Below are 20,301 nucleotides of genomic sequence, written 5' to 3'. Positions count from 1 at the left end.
ATGCACTTGTTGGATTTTGCACAATAGTCTATCTTTTGTAATTGTCATGGTTATATTGTTGATCTTTCTATTTTTTATGTACTCGATGACAATTTTGAGGCAAAGATTAATAATATCACTAGATTCTTTGCTTACTTATTTGATGTTTATCCTGATGAGCATGTGCATGGCATTCAAAATTATTTAAAATCTATTTCTATTAATGCACTAAAATCAATCTCTATTAATTTGTGTATGCCAAAAAAACCCTAAAGAATTAAAATTAGCCGAAAATCTAACTCAAGAAAAAAGAAATAAATTTATAGCCTTGTTAAAAAAGTACAAGAAATGTTTTCCTGGTCTTACAAGGATATGCTTAGGGTTGACTAATATAACATAAGATCCCTTCATATTAGAGCATGAGACTAGAAAAGCAAAAGAAATGTCAGCTTAGAAATTGAAGGAAGAAAGATTATAGCCATATTTAGAATATGCAAAGAGACTATTATCCCTAGCCATATTGTCGTCCCTATGGGAAAAGGGTGATCAAAAGTTCACTCAGCTAGTTATCCTAATGAGGATTAGAATTCCATGCTATTAAGGATTGGTAATAGCACATTTGGACTTGGAAGACGAAAGGAAATGGTACAAAGATATAAGAAGGTATCTAGAAATGAGGGAATACCCATAATTAGCCAATAAAACAGATAGAGCAATAATTCGTAGATTAGCTACTCAGTTTACTTTAGTTAGGAGGCAACCATATAAAAGGTTCTTTGAAGTTCTCTTACTCTTATATGTGATAGAAAAGTAGGCTAAGCAAATAATAAAAGAAGTACATATAGGAATTTGTGGTCTTCACTTGAATGGAATGGTTCTGGGTGGAAAAATTTCAAGGTTGGGTTATTATTGGTATACTATGGAGACTGATTGTGCTAAGTTTGTCAAGAAATGCCATGATTATCAGATCCATGTGAATCTGAATCATCTACCACTAAATGAGCTTTGTAGGATGACTTCACCATGGCCATTTTTAGTTTAGGGAATAGACATCATCGAGAGGATTACTCCTATGGCTTCTAATGGCTATAAATTTATAATTGTGGCAATCGACTACTTCACCAAATAGGTTGAAGTTAAAACCTACAAGATATGGGTGCTAAGCAGATGAGCAAGTTTATATGAAAAAATTTGATCTGCTGATTTGGAGTACCACACGAGATACTATCAGATAATGGCACTTAGTTCAAAGGGGACTTTCTAAAGTTGATTGAAGAGTTTAAGATCAAGCATTTTAAATCTTTACCATATAGTCCATAGATTAATGGAGCAGTAAAAGCAACAAATAAGAATGTGAAGGCCATTTTGAGAAATATGGTTGAAACTTATAAGGATTGGCACGAGAAACTCCCTTATGCTTTTTGGGGTTATTGCATTACTACAAAAACATCTATGAGGGCAACCCCATTCTCTAAGTATATGGGACTGAAGCAATGCTACCTAAAGTCCCAAAAATATATAGGCTCATAAGAGATATGAGGAATTGGCCTTAATTGATGAAAAGAGAATGAGGGCTCTGTGTCACATACATGCTTATCAGAGAAAGATAGTCCGAGCCTTTAATAAAAAAGTAAGGCCAAGAAGGATTAAAAAGGGTGACATATGTTAAAATAGACTCAACCCATTTGTTTTGATCCAAGAGGAAAATTCAAGCCAAACTGGGATGGCTCATATATTGGCAAGAAGATTTTTCCTGGAGGGGTTGTAAGGATATCAGACTTGGATGGAAATGAGTTTCAAGAGCCAATTAACCTAGACATGCTTAAAAGGTACTTTGTGTGAGATAGGCTTTCTAGGCTGAAAACCTACAAAGGGCACTCTAAGCAAAAGGTAAGGTTAAAAAAATAAGGAAAATAATGAAAAAATAATAACAAAATAATAAAATACAAGGCATAAGCTTAAACATGGCCTTAGAAAAATAAGCCATAGTAAGAAAGAAAAGAGACTATAAAAAAAATCAGAGAAATATTGTATTTTGACTTAGAGATAGTCTTTTGGTGTGCATTTTTTTTTTTTAAATGTTTTGAAAGATTCTTACCTCCCCAGTGAGTTTTCCAAAATACCACCATTAAAGTTTTGAATCTTTTTTTAGAAAAATCCCAAGTGATATTCATTCCCATTGAAGTTTTCAAAGATATTTGCTAGTGGAAAAAAGCATGCATACATGAAAGATAAAAAGTGAAAGTAAAACACCATCAAGGGTGCAAAAATAGTAATTTTTAAATTTTAATCCCTAGGTTTTATGTATCATCACGTGCAAATTTATTTATCTATTGCAAAATATCACATTTTTTTGTTATAACTTCTATAACTTAATTGCTATTAGCCTATATGCCATTAGAAAACTAAAACAAATATTTTAAAACTAAGGTTTTAAGGATTTTACCTAAATAGGTGCAGTATCAAATCTAACACCAAATTCGGGAAGCTAAGACCTCTAGATGCTGGTCTCTAGTCTGTCCACATTAACAAGTTGATCAAAGATTCAACCTTTGAACCAAAATCTTTTTGTGCTTTCTCTTTGTTTGCCTAAAACTTGCACATATAAAGGATTCTTAGTTTCTTTGGTTTTAATCTTTATGGGAGATTCAAGAAATAATTTCTCCAACTTTAATTCAATAGTAAAACTTCTAATATCTCTTGAATTAAACACAAGAAGAAAGGAGAGATAGTTTGGCTTGAGAGAAAAATGAAGAAGAAGAAGATGTGCTCTTCCAACGTTATTTTTCAAATAAAGAAGATGTTGACTTTTATCCCTTAGGGATTCCCATATCCTTAAAGTGTAAAAGAAATCTCTAACATTTAGAGATTCCAAATAAAAAGATAACTTATTGTGCTTTAGGGATTCTCATATCCTTAAAGTGTTATGCATGTAACTTCTTAGGTACATTACTAATTGGCAATGAGAATAATATTAACATTTTAATGGTATTGGAACTCTCTCCATACTTAGAGTAAAATTTCCTTTTCACTCTTAGTTCTCAGAAATCATAGTTGACACCTAGCATAATGTATCATGACTGCCCAATTAGTGATAAATTAATTTGTCCCTTAACTTTTGAACCTTAATTGTACATACCATGCACTAAAATCTTTCTGTTACATAATCCCAATTCTAGCTAAGGTCATGGTTTATGTCAAACCCTAATTGCTTGGAATTATATGTCCTTATCTTAATTCTAATTCTTGATTAATAAGACTTTTTCATCACAAACTCTTTTTTTACTTAGTTCTTCTATCCTAGCCAAGAACTTTATTTATCAAGAAATATTTAGATAGGCAATAGGATTTATCTCTATTTACTTAGGGTGATGGATCCCATCTTGAATAAACACTTATCTCCATATATAACTAGTCAGAGCCAACACATGCCCGTTTACCCTTACTTAGTACAAGTATGTAGTCAAACTCAAACCACCTATATACAAAATAATCGTGTTATCTTGGGCCAAGAGATTATATGCACTATTTGAAGGAGCGGAAGCATGATAATTGGTGCATTGGAGCATTGAATTTCAAAAATTTTTTTCTAGAGTTTCATGCATCACGCCACATCTCTTATGTGTCTAATTAATTTCAATGCTCAATTGCATAATAAAACACTTTTAATATGTATTAGGATCTTCATTTTCCATTCAAGATTGTAAATTAATAAATTAATTCAATTAAACCCTAGTTTAAAAGAGGAGTTTGGGCACTAACCTTTTTGATGCACTATGGATGCAATTGACACCTTTAGGAAGCTCCTAGGACCCCATGTGTTGTCCCTCTAGCTTATCCACACTAAGATCACCAATGGGCAACCCTCAATTTTGCTTCTCAAGCCTTGCCAAGCAATTGTAATTTAGGGTTTTGCCTTTAGAAATGTTGTATATGTGTATAGGACACTAGAAACAATTTCTAGTAATTTTAATTCAAAGGGAATGGAGTGATTCTCTTTGAATTGATGAGAAAAAAAGAAGAGGAGATGAAGAACCCTTTGTGCCGTCACACATGAGAGAACGAGAGGTAGGCTTTGTTTCTTCTTTCTTTCCCTTTTATAATTAGATCAAATAATCACTTAAATCCTTTACCACATGTCACCACCACATTGTATCTTATTTTTAATTGACTTAATCACATTCAGCCAAGTGTCAAAGCTATACTTAATCTTGACTTTGATTACCTTGCATGATAGAAAGACAAATGGAAAACTTATATGATGCCATGTGTCACCATCTCACGGTGCCACATGTCACCATGTGAAAATGACCAAATTACTCTTATGTTCTAATTTTGAGTTCTCAACCCAAAATCATTATTTCTCCTCTTCTAATCAATTTATATCAAATATAAATTAACTAATTAATCTCTATTAATTAATTTTTCAAAATTAAATTCATATTTAAATATTTTAAATATAAATTTAACTTATACTATACATTCAATGACCTAGATTTGGTTTCAAGCTATGCTAGGGACTTTGCAATCTCATTGCAAATCAAACCTATTTAATTAATCAATTCAACTCTTTAATTAATCAATTAAATCACATTCTTCTTGGTGATTTACTTGTGAATATGTGTGACTCACTAGGCTTATCACTAATTGGCAATGAGATATGATATTAACTCTTAATATCATCAGAACTCTTTTTTATCATAAATGTTTTCTATAAATCATTTTAGGCATCTCATAGACCATGGTTGACACCTAGCATAGCGCGACATGGCCACCCAATCAGTATAACCATCCAATTGCAAGTCACCACCACCATAAATCAAGAATAAATCCTTAGTTCTTCTCAAGTACTTAAGGAACAGTACTTAAGGATATTCTTGACAGCTATCTAGTATTCCAAACATGGATTGGATTGAAACCTGCTAGTTAAACTAACAGCATATGCGATATCTGACCTAGTATGCAATATTGCATACATCAAACTTCCAATAATCGAAGCATATGGAATCCTGGCCATTTTATCTCTTTCTTCAGGTGTCTTTGGAGACATCTCTTTAAAAAGGTTGATACCATGTCTCACTGGTAACAATCCTCTCTTAGAATTAAGCATGTTAAACATCTTTAACACCTTTTCCAAGTATAGACTTTGGGATAAACCAATTATTCTTTTCGCTCCATCTCTATAGATGCGAATCCTAAAAGTATAGGTTGCCTCCCTTAAGTCTTTTCATGGAGAATGTATTTGACAACCATACCTTTATAGCTATCAACATACCTATGTCATTACCCATCAACAAAATGTCACCCACATATAAGATAAGGAATGTGATAGCACTATCACTAACCTTCTTATATACACATGGCTCATCCTCATTTTTGATAAAACCAAATGACTTAATGGATTCATCAAAACGAATGTTCCAACTCCTCGAAACTTATTTTAATCCATAAATAGATTGCTTTAGCTTACATACCTAGAAACCATCTTGGGATTCAAAACCCCTAGGTTGTTCCATGAAAATGTTTTCTTCAATGTATCCATTGAGAAAAGCTATTTTTGTAACACCCTCACTGTAGCAATTCCATACATTCTACTGTTCCGATGACCGGTGTCAGTCCGGATAGCTACAACGTCTGGAAAAATAGTTACACTAGAGTGAGGAGTCATAAATAACTCAAATAATGAGTCGGTGCCCTAGCGATGGGTAACCTAGTGGAAAATTGTTGTTTCCACAGCTAGAAGCCCTAAACCCAAGGGAAAATTCTTGAAATAATTTTTGGGACTCCAAAGAAGAGTCATTGAGGTTTCTATGGCATTAGAAAGCCAAGAAAAGGCTTAGAAAAATTTTTCGATCGGTACAGACGATTTTGGCTCAATAAGCCAAATGGAAGGCATTTTGGTTATTTCGTCTTCGGAGATGATTTTTTGCCAACTTGTCCAGTTAAATAAATAATTTACATGACATAAAATGTGAATAAATATTGCTAAAACTTGAATTGAAAATGGGTAGTAAAGAAAAGAAAAGAAAATAAAAGAAAATTGGAAATATGACATCACATGATGTCATTAGTGAGCTCTCCACCAATCACCATTTAATAACACAATTAAAAGTCATTATAAAGGGGGGAAATGGGTTAAAAATAAAACAATTTTCTGATCTCTTCTCTCCCAAAATCAGCAACCTCTCCTTCTCTTTTTCAACCTCCATTAAAGCTCCCTTGTGAGCTTGATTTCCCCCACCATTTCACCATAAAACCCCATCATCTCTTTACAAAAATTGATCCTTACCATTAGCACAATACTTGGGTAGCAAAAAAAAAAAAAAAGGAGAAAAAGTGGAATTCTCAAGCTTTGGGAATTAGCTAAATCAAGCTTAGTGCCAATTCATCCTTAAAACTGTGTGTATACATCATGTGGAGTATGAAATGAGTGTGAAATTAAGAGAATTGAAACAAATTTTGCATGAATAAATTCCACCAATTTTGGCAGCATTAGGGTACATTAGGGTTTCATTGATTAGATTGAATTATAGTTATACATGGCTACCATTGAACATAAATTTGATGCTTTGATTCATTGATTGCATGTACATGGAGAATTGAAGTTGTTGGAGTTAGGGTTTGGGCAACAAATTTATGATTTTGCTCATGTATTTGTGAAAAGAAGTTCTAATGGTCAATTAGTGACCATTTGGTTGTGTTTGAGTAGGAAATGAAGTGAATTGTGCCATGGGAATTGAGGTTAGAGGTGCTGCCTTGAGTGACTTGTAGGACTGGATGTGAGTCCAGCAAGGTTGGGCAACTTTAACTTGAGTTGTGTAGGTTCAATTGCTGCAAGGCCAATTGGACATGAATCACAACTTTAATGAAGGAACTTTGTCCATAAAACAAACTTAGGATGCCCTAAAATGTTACCAAATCCGGGTAACACACATTCTGTCTGGGCAAAATGACCAAATAAACAATGTTCAGTCATTTGGTCATAACTCAATGTAGAAAGGTCCAATTGACCTGAAATTTATATCAATGGAAAGCTTAGATAATTTATAACAACTTTTATGGAGAACACAAACTCAAATTCTAGACTTAACCAAATGAAATTGCTAGCCGAATTTGAACTACCAAATCTGGCAGAACCATATTTGCCCAGAAATTCTGGGTAAAAGGCAATCCGACCAGTTATAGTAAAATGGCCATACGTGAGCTAGAAAACTCCAAATGGGGTGATTCAAAAAGGGAAATGTAAATAGACACAATAAGGAACAACTTTGATGAAGAACATTTGGCCAAATTCTCACTGTAGAATGGCCTAATGGAATAGTGAACTCTAGCACCCAAAACTGAAAATTTTGATTTATTCTCCATTGGTTAGAAGTGTGGATTGGCAACTAATGCCAACACTTTTGGAAACCAAAATGTGGTAAATTTATGTAATTAGGAATCATGTAATTATTATGTATGGGAAAGTCAATATTTTGACCTAAATGGTAAAATAAATAGTAATCTTACATGTGAAACACCAAAAATTCAATCAATAACCTTGTAATGTGCCCTAGTACACCTAGTAAGATTGGTTTGGATAGGTTGGCATGCCAATAGGGTTCTGATAGTAGTACTGCATATGGCATATCACCATTCTGTGATTTATGGCTTAAGTGGCCATTCTATGATTTATGGCTTTTAGCCATTCTGATATTAGTATGATACTTGCCCTTGTGCCTAATGTTTATTACAGCTTATCAGCTATTCTGTTGCACACTGGGAGATACTATGTGACCGATGGTGTGAAGGCCCGAGGTACTTAGTACCCAGTACCAGTTGACCCATTTATCCAGTCCAGTCATCCAGTATAGGTTACTTGGGCAATAAAAAATGGAAATGGATAAATTTAAGTAAATAACTAATATAAACAGCACTACAAATAATTACAAAAAAAAAATTTGTCCGTATGAAAAATCAACACATACACTGCATATTTATTTCTTTTTAGTTCTTTTTATTTTATTATTGGCACCACTAAGCAGTATTGTTTAGCGCATTGCTTTTGCCACACGTAGGTTTTAGAGAGACTGACAGAGAGCCCAGCAGACCACAGACTGGGTGAAGCTTGTTCACAGATCTGCATAGTGTCCGTGTCACCTCATAGGCTACAGTGCATTGGTAGGATACTAGGTCTCGTTTTTGTATTTTATACTGTTTGTACTTTGTAATTAAACTTTTATTTATCATGTATATGTGAAATCCATGTAATATAATTTTGTATGAATGTTAGTATTTGTAAATTTGTAATTATAAATGAAAATTGAGTATTTATTTATGTTTGGAGATGTAAAATGAATGAATGACAAATGGAAAAATTTTTTAGAATTAATGAGAAAATTGGGAGTTGTGGAATTGAATGACTATTGGAAGTATTTTTCACAGCTTCCAAAGAACTGTTTTCTCCATTTTTAGCCGGTACTCTATCGGATTTTCTATAAAATTTGCGGAACCTCAAATTAATTTATAATTTCAATAAATGATCTAAATGAAATCAATTTCATAAATTTCACTTAATAATGATAAATAAATAAATCAAGAATGGATAATAATAAATGACATAAAATATGGTGTTCTGGCACACTGTGTGGCATATCTTGCTCGGCTACACTATAGACGGGTAAGGGGTGTCACATTTAGTAGTATTAGAGCACGGTTTAGTGCGTTTTTGCGTCTAGATAGAGTCCATACCATGCATTGTATTTGTAAGAGTCGAGGTGACACTAATGCAGATCTGTTTGTTTTTCTTATTTTGATTAGGATATGGACCCCACGTCACAGAGAGGAGTAGATGAGGAAGTGGAGAGTCATGCTCCACCTGCAGCTGAGATTGGAGGCAGGGGAGAACCTGCTCCACTAGCACCAGAGGTGCCTACACAGCCTTCGCGAGCTCTGTTTCAACACATGGCAGATTTCTTCAGACAAATGGCTAGGGTTATGCCACCACCACCACCTCCACAACAGAAATCTCACCTGGAAAAACTGAGGAAATTCAGAGCTGTGGACTTTTTGGGAAGAGAGAAGAAGACTCAGTGGCAATTGAAAATTTGTTAAACAGAACCATCTGGGTATTAAAGCAACTACATTGCACCCCAGAGCAAAACTTAGAGGGTGCTATGTCCCTACTCCAAGACGATGCCTATCAGTGGTGGGACACGGTATCTAGTGAGGTGCAGCCCGAGCAGATCACTTGGGAATTCTTCCTTGCTGAGTTCAAGAAGAAATATGTGGGTAGTGTGTATTTAGAACACCAAAGAAGAGAGCTTATTAGCCTGAGGCAGAGGCAGATATCAGTACCAGAAAATGAACTGGAATTTGTGAGATTAAGTAGGTATGGGAGAGAGATAGCCGCTACAGAAGCAGAGAGGTGCATAAGGTTTAAAGAGGGGCCAAATGACAATATTAAACTTATGATCACTGCCTTGGGGATTACAGACTTCACAAAATTAGTGGAAGATGCTTTAAAGGTTGAGAAAGTCAGAATAAATGAGCAGAACAGAAGGGAGAGATAGCAGAAGAGGGGTCCAGGTTAGTCCAGTTCATCCTCTGCACCTGGGAAGAAATTTAAAAGTCCACCTGCTCAGAGTTCGGGTCAGTCTCAAGGTTAGGGTCAGTCCCAGGGGCCCAGACCACAGTTGACACCTAAGAGAGGCCAGTCCACACCATCAGTGGGTAGCTATCCAGGGACGGTGCTCAGGGGATCAGCCCCAGCATCTTTTGCTTGCCCACACTGGCTGAAGTGGCATAAGGGGGAGTGTTGGAGAGTGACGGGTGCCTGCCTAAGGGGTGGGCCTACAGAGCATCAATTAAGAAACTGTCCACATAGAACTACTACAGCTGCTCCAGCACAAGCAGATAGACATGCCCCTACACCTCAAAGGGGTAGGAAGTCCGGTAAATTTGAGGTAGCTGGACCATCACAGAGACCTGCATCTGAGACAGCCAAGAGGCCAGAGGCTAGAGTACCTGCCAGGGCTTATGCCATGAGAGTTTAGGAAGAACAAGATGCCCCAGACATCATCAGGGGTACGTTTTCCCTTTATAACACACCTGTGCATGCATTGGTGGATCCAGGATCCACTCATTTATACATCTGCATCAACCTAACCATAGAAAGGGGGATACTAGTAGGGGAGAGTGACCAAAACATTCTGGTCACTAATCCATTGGGCCACAGTGTGGTAGTTAATAAGGTCTACAAAGGTTGTCTGTTAAGGATTCAGGGGTATGAATTCTCTATAGTTTTCCATGAGTTCGACGTGATTTTGGGAATGGACTGGTTATCACGTCATCAGGCAATGGTTGACTATAAATTGAAGACGATATCCTTGAAAACTCCTGATGGTAATGAGATCACAGTTGTGGGGGAAAGGACAAATTTCTTATCCAATGTCATCTCAGCCACAGTTGCAAGAAAACTGATGAGAAAGGGCTGTGAAGCCTACCTAGCATATGTGGTTGATACTAGACAAGCTAAGCTAAACCTGTGTGATATACCCACAGTAAGAGACTTCCTAGATGTGTTTCCTGAAGAATTGCTTGGTTTACCACAAGAAAGGGAAGTTGAATTTACTATTGAGGTACTGCCGGGTACAACACCAATTTCCATTACTCCTTTTAGGATGGCACCCACAGAATTGAAGGAGCTGAAAATCCAGTTGCAGGAGTTACTAGACAAGGGGTTTATACGCCCCAGTGTGTCACCATGGGGAGCTCCAGTGCTGTTTGTGAAGAAGAAGGTGTTAGTAGAAAGCCCTAGAGCATATCATTTATATGTATCTTGTACATGTTTTATTAATAAAAGGCATTTTCAACTTTTCCATTTACATAATATATTTATGTGTAATAGAAAAGGTCTATTAATATTTTGTTAAAAATTCTATCCTTAAGTTGTTAAGAATATGAGTGATAATATTTCTAGCATAAAGTATCATAAATTGGTTCACAATCGAGGATACTTCACAATAAGGACATGATTTATCCAGAAAGATTGTAATCATATTTGTTCCCAAGTTATTAATATGAGATGTAAATAAGATGAAATGGTGAGTCTGATGCCATATAACAAATGTAATAGGCACTTATACATGATAAGTAGGCTAAACCAGTGACACTTATGACAAGCACATGGAGTTTACTCTTGTTAATGTATTGTCATAAATCATATCAGTGCATATAATCTTTACACCTGAGATAGCACAATTATCTTGTATATAGGTGGTTTGAGTTTGATACTGCTTTCATATTCGTACTGTGTATGGGTATATGGGCATGTGTTGGCTCCTGCTAGTTATATATGGAGGTAGGTGTTGATCAAGATGGAATTTGTTACCCTAAGTAAATAGGGATAAAATCCTATGTTCATTTAATTGTTCTTGATGTTTCAAGTTCTTGGCCAGGACAGATAGATTTAATCAGAAAAGAGTTTCTGATGAGAAAATCTTTTCAATCTATAACTGGAATTTAAAGAGTACATAATATTCATAGCAAATGCGGTTTAACATAAACCATGACTCCAACTTGAATTGGGATTTTGTAACAGAGAGATTCTAGTGCATGGTAACATATGATTATAGGTTCATTTAAGGTAAACCTTATTATTGATTGGGTGGCTATGGTATGCTATGCTAGGTGTTAACCATGGTCTATGAGGTGCCTAAAATGATTTAGAGAAATCATTTATGGTAAGAAAGAGTTATGATGATATTAAGAGTTAATATCATATATCATTGCCAATTAGTGATGAGCCTAGTAAGTCACACACATACACAAGTAATCACCAAGTTAAATATGACTTAATTAATTAGTTAAAGAGTTTAATTGATTAATTAAATAGGTTTGGTTTGCAATTAGATTGCAAAGTCCCTAGCATGGCTTGAAACCAAATCTAAGTTATTGGATGTATAGTATAAGTTAAATTTATATTTAAAGTGTTTAAATATGAATTTAATTATGAGAAATTAATTAATAGAGTTTAATTAATTAATTTATATTTGATATAAATTGATTAAAAGAAGAGAAATAATTATTTTGGATTGAGAACTCAAAATTAAGACACAAGGGTAATTTGTTCATTTCACAGGGTGACATGTGCCACCATATAAGCTTGCCATTTGTCTTTTAATCATGTAAGAGGATCAAAGTCAAGATTAAATCTAGGTTTGACACTTGGCATAATGTGATTGAGTCAATTAAACTAAGAGGCAATCAAAAGATGACATGTGGCAAAGGTTTTAAGTGTTGACCTAGCTATATAAGGGAAAGGATGAAAGAACATAATATGCAAACTGATTTTCTCAATGAGGTGCCACCACCCTTGTTGTCTTCTTCATCTCTTCTTCTTCATCTCTAATCAATTCAAAGAGAATTGCCAACATTCTTTTGAATTAAAATTACTAGAAATCGTTTCTAGTGTCCTATATACATCTATAACATCTCTAAAGGAAAAACCTTAATTTCTAATTGATTAGAAAGGCTTGAGAAGCTGCTCAAGGGGCTGCTATTGGGGATCTTGGTGTGGACAAGCTAAAGGGACAACATTTGGGGTCCTAGGTGCTTCACAAAGGTACCAAACACAACTACAGTACATCAGAAGGTTGGTGCACATGTTCTTGATTCTAAAATCTTAAATGGCAAACATAGATCCAAATACGTATTAAAAGAGTTTTAATATGCAATTGAACATTGAAATCAATAGGTAAAAATTGAATCTTGCATGATACATGAGACCCTAGAAGAAAATTTTTGAATTCAATGTTCTAATATAATAATTTTCATGCTTTCGCTCCTTCAATTGGTATCAAAGCCACTATATTTGACATTTAGATTGTTCAATATATGATTTAATTGTGTGATTTGATCAAGAGTTTATTGAATCAAGACTGGTTGGATGCTTATGTGTGGTGGCACATATGATGGAACCACCATATGTGGCAGCATCAATGGCACTTCTTGGTGCGCAAGGTTTGATTGAGTGTGGGCTTGTTTTCAAGGCCCATAATTAGACCCATGACTAATTGAAATGTTTAATTAGGAGTTTTAATCGCACAATTAAATTTTGATTAAAATCTGAATTTTTAAATTTGTTTGAATGTGATTCAAATCTAAATTTTTAAATTTGTTTGAATCATATTCAAATATGAATTTTTAAGTTGAATATGAGATAGTCAATTTAATTTAAATATGTATGTTTTATTTAATTATTAAATAGTGATATGCATGATGGATGATCATGGACAATAAAAGATCAATATGATTGGATTTATTTCTTTTATGTTTCTTTGGGTTGTAAATTAATTAATTTATTTTAATTTATTTTGGTGGCATGTATTATAAAGGTTGTAATATTTTTGGGTTGTAATTTCATTTATTTAGTTCTTGTAAATTTGCCTTGGTATGCCAAGGATTACTATGTAATTGGATTGCAAGAAAATTAAGAAGGTCAAGAGTATTGGTGGGACCAGTGGGAGGAATTCAAGATCAAGCGTTGATTATGTACTCCTTCAGCAACTGTTGTAATATGAATGAATGAAATACACTTAGGAATGCCTTGATTCAATTCTTAGTGGCTCAGAATCGAATCCCTTAGAAAGTCCATGATCATACCATATTTATTATTTATCCATAAATGCATGAGATGTATGGGATTGTATGCAAGTATATGATATATGTATGCTAAATGGATAATGTGCAAAGTGAGAACATAATAGTAATTAGGCTGACCATAAAATCTTCTAAACAAATGAGTTGGAAATGGTATAATTAAAGTAATTATAACATAGGCCCTCCATTGAGGCAATTATTTTAAGAAATTTTAAATACTTACATATGATACAATTAATTTAAGAGATTTTCTTAAGAATAATTGTTAACCATGACATGTTGTAAATATGTAAATGGTTTGGTGGCCAATAATGGATGTGCCTAAAGACATTAAAATTATTTGCATGTTTACTGGATCAATGGGATCAAGTTAACTAATGCAAGATAAATCAATAATGGATGTGCCTGAGATTTTGAGCATTAGGGGCTAGGTAAAGGATTGAACCTCACATGAGATGTGATGGGCAAGGAGTTGCTCACTTATAGTTTTTTGTAATTCCAATAATGGGTGTGCCTGAGGATGATCAATAAGACTATAAGAATTCAATCACCCACTAGAAATCTATCCAACTAGGATTTCTGTTTTCTACTTTGGAAGTGTAGGATTTGCTAAGTAAGTGGGAGGACCAATTTGATTAAAAGACCATAATCATTTTGGTTAAATACATGATACATTTACTAATTAATCTGGTTATTTTTTGCTGTTAATTTTTTTATAATAATGAGCACACCACAACCACCACTATCCAATGTCCTTGCAAGCATACTTAATCGCAATAGGTTGATAGGACCTAATCTCTTTGATTGGCTAAGAAATTTGAAACTTGTCCTCAACCTTGAACATATAGGATATGTTCTAAACTCAATTGTTCCTAGTCCCTTACCTCCAGAGGCCACTCAAGAGGAGCATGAAACTTTGGACAAGTGAAAGGAGCATGATATGAGAGCCAAGTGTTAGATGCTTGCTTCTATGAGTAATGACTTACAAAAGCAGCATGAGAACATGCAGAGTGCGAGTGAAATCCTCCTTCACCTATAAGAGTTGTATGGTAAACATAGCAGGAATGCCAGGTATGAGATATCTAGGCAGCTATTTTTGATGACGATGTCTGCGGGACAGAATGTTGGGGATCATGTCCACAAGATGATTTGGCTGATTGAGCAGCTGGAATATCTTGACTTTAACATGGATTCCAACTGCAGACGGATTTGATCCTTCAGTCCCTTCCTGAATCATTTGATAATTTTGTGACAAATTTCCATATGACTAAGCAGGAATGCAGTTTGGCTGGTTTACTCAACATGATGGTTATTGCTCAAAAGAATATGCCAAGCAATAAAGGAAAAGACGTAGCTTTGATTGCATCTTCTTCTGCTTGAAAGTCCAACAAGAAGAAGGGCATTAAGAAAAAGAAACCTTAATTTCCTGGTCTTTCCAAGAAGATAGCTAAACAGAAAGGGAAGACTAAAGTTGATGGAGGTAAAGAAAAGTGTTTTCATAGCCAGCAGGATGGGCACTGGAAAAGGAACTGCCTAGGGTATCTTGCTTTACTGAAGGACAAGAAGGATACACCTTCGGAAGGTATGTTCATATCTTATTATTTAGATTCTGATGATACTGATAGTTCATCTACAGCTTGGGTTTTAGATACTGGTGCCAGTTCTCACATTACTTATGATATGTAGGAGCTAGCAAACAGTAGCAGCTTGCGTTTTTGAGATGTTAGACTCCGGATTGGTGATGACTCAACTGTTGAAGCTTTAGCCATAGGATCTAAATCTTTTTACATGTCTGGACATGTTTTGAGTTTGAATAATATCTTATATGTACCTGATGCTTTTAAGAACATCATTTCGATATCTAGTTTGACTAGAGATGGTTATGAATTTGAATTCACAGATGATGTTTGTAATATTTATTTTGGAAATAAATATGTTGGCTCGGGTCATATGCATGATGGTCTTTATTATTTGGATAATAATGATAAACACAAATTGAATGAAAGTGATCTAAATGAATGCAATGCCATGATGAAAATCAACTCAAGTTCAAAATATGTTTGATACTTAAGATTAAGTCATGTTGCAGAAGATAGGATTGCAAAACTGGAGAAAATGGGGATTCTATCCTCATTGGGTTATGAACCTATTCCAACTTGTGAATCCTGCCTTCAAGGCAAAATGACTAGATTACCCTTTGTTGGACAAGGACTAAGAGCTAAAAATATTTTGGAGTTAATACATAGTGATGTATGTGGCCCATTTAAGGAAATGGCTAGAAGCGGTTTTCATTACTTTATTATCTTTACTGATGACAAATCAAGGTTTGGGTATTTATATTTGATGAAATACAAATATGAACCCTTTGAAAAGTTCAAAGAATTTAAATCTGAAGTAGAAAATCAAACAGGAAAAAGTATTAAAGTTCTTTGATCAGATCGTGGAGGTGAATACTTTAGTACTGAATTTGATGAATACTTGAAGGAGCATGGCATTGTTTCCCAAATGACTCCTCTAGGAACACTATAGCTGAATGGTGCATCTAAAAGGAGAAATCGTACCCTATTGGATATGGTACGTAGTATGATGAGCTATACTGATATGCCAATCTCTTTTTGGGGATTTGCATTAGAATCAACTTTGCATATTCTGAATAGGATTCCATCAAAATTAGTATCTTCCACACCTTATGAGATATGTGAAAGAACGGAAGCGTGAAAAACACAAGTTTATACCATTGAATTCAAAAATTTTCACCTAGGGTCACCTGCATCATGCAAGATTTATTTTTATCTATTTCATTTCAATGATAAACAACATATTAAAACTCTTTTAATATGTTTTTGGATCTGTATTTGCCATTTAAGATTTTAAAATTAATCAGATTAATTTTAGAACCCTAGATTAAATCAAGAACGATTACACTAACCTCTTGATGCACTGCAGCGTGTCTGCGCCTTTGAGATTCGTCTTCAAGACACCAGATGTTGTCTCTCTAGCTTGTCCACACCAAGAACACCTATGGTAGCCCTTGAAGAGCTTCTAAAGCTTTTTCTATTAATTAGAAAATCAAGTTCTGCCTTTTAAGAGATTAAAGATGTAAACAGGACACTATAAACAATTTCTAGTGTTCTTAATTCAAGAGATTGATGGCTAATCTCTTTGAATTGATAAGAGATGAAGAAGAAGAGATAAAAACCCTCAAAGTGGCGTGACAAAGGAGTGTGGCTGCTGGTTGTGTTTTATTTTTCTCATAACAACACTTATATAGCTAGGTTAACACATTAAACCCTTGCCACATGTCACCCTTTGATTAGCTCTAGGTTTAAGTGACCCAATCACATTGTGCCAAGTGTCAAACCTATATTTAATCTTGATTTTAATCATCTTACATGATTAAAAAAACATTTGGCAAGCTTATGTGTTATGCCATGTGTCACCATCTCATGGTGCCACGTGTCCCACTGCAAAAAGACCAAAATGCCCCTGTCTTAATTTTGAGTTCTTAACCCAAAATAATTATTTTCTTCTTCTAATTAATTTATATCAAATATAAATTAATTAATTAATCTCTATTAATTAATTTCTCATTAATTAAATTCATATTTAAACACTTTAAATATAAATTTAACTTATATTATACATCCAATAATCTAGATTTGGTTTCAAGTCATGCTAGGGACTTTGCAATCTAATTGCAAACCAAACCTATTTAATTAATCAATTAAACTCTTTAATTAATTAATTAAATCATATTTAATTAGGTGATAACTTGTGAATGTGTGTGACTTACTAGGCTCATCACTAATTGGCAATGAGACATGATATCAACTCTTAATATCATCAGAACTCTTTCTTACCATAAATGATTTCTCTAAATCATTTTATGAACCTCATAGACCATGGTTAACACCTAGCATAGCATGCCATAGCCACCCAATTAGTAATAAGGTTTACCTTAAATGAACCTATAATCATATGTTACCATGCACTAGAATCTCTCTGTTACAAAATCCCAACTCAAGCTGGAGTCATGGTTTATGTCAAACTCCATTTTCTATGAATATTATGTTCTCTTTTAATTTCAATTCTTGATTAAAAAGATTTTCTCATCAGAAACTCTTTTCTGAATAAATCTATCTGTCCTGGCCAGGAACTTGAAACATCAAGAACAATTAAATGAACATAGGATTTTATCTCTATTACTTAGAGGAACAGATTCCATCTTGATCAACACCTACCTCCATATATAACTAGTAGGAGCCAACACATGCCTATATACCCATACACAGTACAAGTATGAAAGCAGTATCAAACTCAAACTACCTATATACAAGATAATTGTGCTATCTCAAGTCTAAAGATTATATGCACTGATATGATTTATGACAAAACATTGACAAGAGTAAACTCCATGTGCTTGTCATAAGTGTCACTGGTCCGGCCTACTTATCATTTATAAGTGCCCATCATGTTTGTTATATGGCATGAGACTCACCATTCCATCTTATTTATATCTCATATAAATAACTTGGGAACAAACATGAATACAATCTTTCTGGATAAGTCATGTCCTTATTATGAAGTATACTCGATTGTGAACCTATTTATGATACTTCGTGCTAGAAATATTGTCACTCATATTCTTAACAACTTAAGAATAATATTTCTAACAAAATATCAATGGACCTTTTCTATTACACATAAATATATTATATAAACAGAAAAGTGGAAATGCCATTTATTAATAAAAATATGTACAAGATACATACTAAATGATATGCTCTAGGGCATACTACTAACAATCTCCCACTAGCACTAGAGCCATTCATTACAATATCTTAGACTTATCTTCTCAAGATGTCGGTCTAACTGAGTCTGTGACATAGGCTTAGTGAATGGATCAGCTGGATTTTCAGCTGATGCTATTTTCTGCATGGCTAAATCGCCTTGCCCAACTATATCTCTGATAACATGGTAGTGCCTTTCTATGTGTTTGGATTTTGGGTGAGACCTTAGTTCCTTAGCTCAGATGATCGCTCCATTATTGTCACGGTGTAGTGGAACTGACTCAATGGAAGGAACTACCGTAAGTTACATCACGAACTTCTTTATCCAAATGACTTCCTTTGCGACATCGATGCGAGAATATGCTCGACCTCGTAGTGGAATCTGCAATCGTGCTCTGCTTGGAACTCTTCCAACCGATCGCACCTCCATTACAAATGAACACATATCCAGAGGTAGACTTTCTATCATCGATATCTGATTGGAAATCAGAATCAGTATAACCATCCAATTGCAAGTCTCCACCTCCATAAATCAAGAATATATCCTTAGTTCTTCTCAAGTACTTAAGGTTATTCTTGACAGCTATCCAGTGTTCCAAACCTGGATTGGATTGATACCTGCTAGTCAAACTAACAACATATGCGATATCCGGCCTAGTACACAATATTGCGTACATTAAACTTCCAATAGCCGAAGCATATGGAATCCTGGCCATCTTATCTCTTTCTTCAGGTGTCTTTGGAGACATCTCTTTAGAAAGATGGATACCATGTCTCACTGGTAACAATCCTCTCTTGGAATCAAGCATGTTAAACCTCTTTAACATCTTTTCCAAGTATAGACTTTGGGATAAACCAATTATTCTTTTCGCTCTATCTCTATAGATGCGAATCCCAAGAATATAGGTTGCCTCCCCTAAGTCTTTCATGGAGAATGTATTTGACAACCATACCTTTATAGTCATCAACATACCTGTGTCATTACCCATCAATAGTATGTCATCCACATATAAGACAAGGGAAGTGATAGCACTGTCACTAACCTTCTTATATACACATGGCTCATCCTCATTTTTGATAAAACCAAAGGATTTAATGGCTTCATCAAAACGGATGTTCCAACTCCTCGAAGCTTGTTTCAACCCATAAATGGATCGCTTTAGCTTGCATACCTTGGAACCATCTTGGGATTCAAATTCCCTTAGGTTGTTCCACGAAAATGTTTTCTTCAATGTATCCATTGAGAAAAGATGTTTTGACATCCATCTGCCAAATCTCATAATCATAGTACGCAGCTATTGCTAATAAAATCCTAATTGATTTAAGCATGGCAACAGGCGAGAAAGTCTCCTCATAGTCGATTCCTTGCCTTTGGCGAAACCCTTTCGCTACTAGCCTTGCCTTATAGGTCTCTACCTTTCCATCAGAACCAATTTTCTTCTTGAAAACCCATTTGTTCCCTATAGGTATAATACCTTCAGGTGGGTCAACAAGATCCCAAACTTGATTCTTATACATGGAATCAATCTCGGATTTCATAGCATCAATCCATTTTGAAGAGTCTATATCTGATATAGCTTCTTCATAGGTAAGTGGATCATCTCCATGATCTACTTCTTCATGAGTAGAAAATTCTTGTTCTTCTTCATGAAGAAAACCATATCTCACTGGTGGGTGAGATATCCTGGTTGTTCTACGAGGAACAGCTGCAGATGTTTCATCAACGGGTATTGGTTGACTAGATGGATCTATATCCATCTGATCTGTTGGTTGGTCAGAATTCTCCAATTCTAACTCTATTTGCCTTCCTTTGCCTCCTTCTTGAACAAACTGTTGTTAATGTGGCATCTCTACTTATCACAACCTTTTGTGAAGTAGGCAAATAAAAATA

Source organism: Hevea brasiliensis, chromosome 12 (assembly GCF_030052815.1).
Source record: "Hevea brasiliensis isolate MT/VB/25A 57/8 chromosome 12, ASM3005281v1, whole genome shotgun sequence".
Lineage (NCBI taxonomy): Eukaryota > Viridiplantae > Streptophyta > Magnoliopsida > Malpighiales > Euphorbiaceae > Hevea > Hevea brasiliensis.
This window is presented reverse-complemented; position numbering follows the sequence as displayed.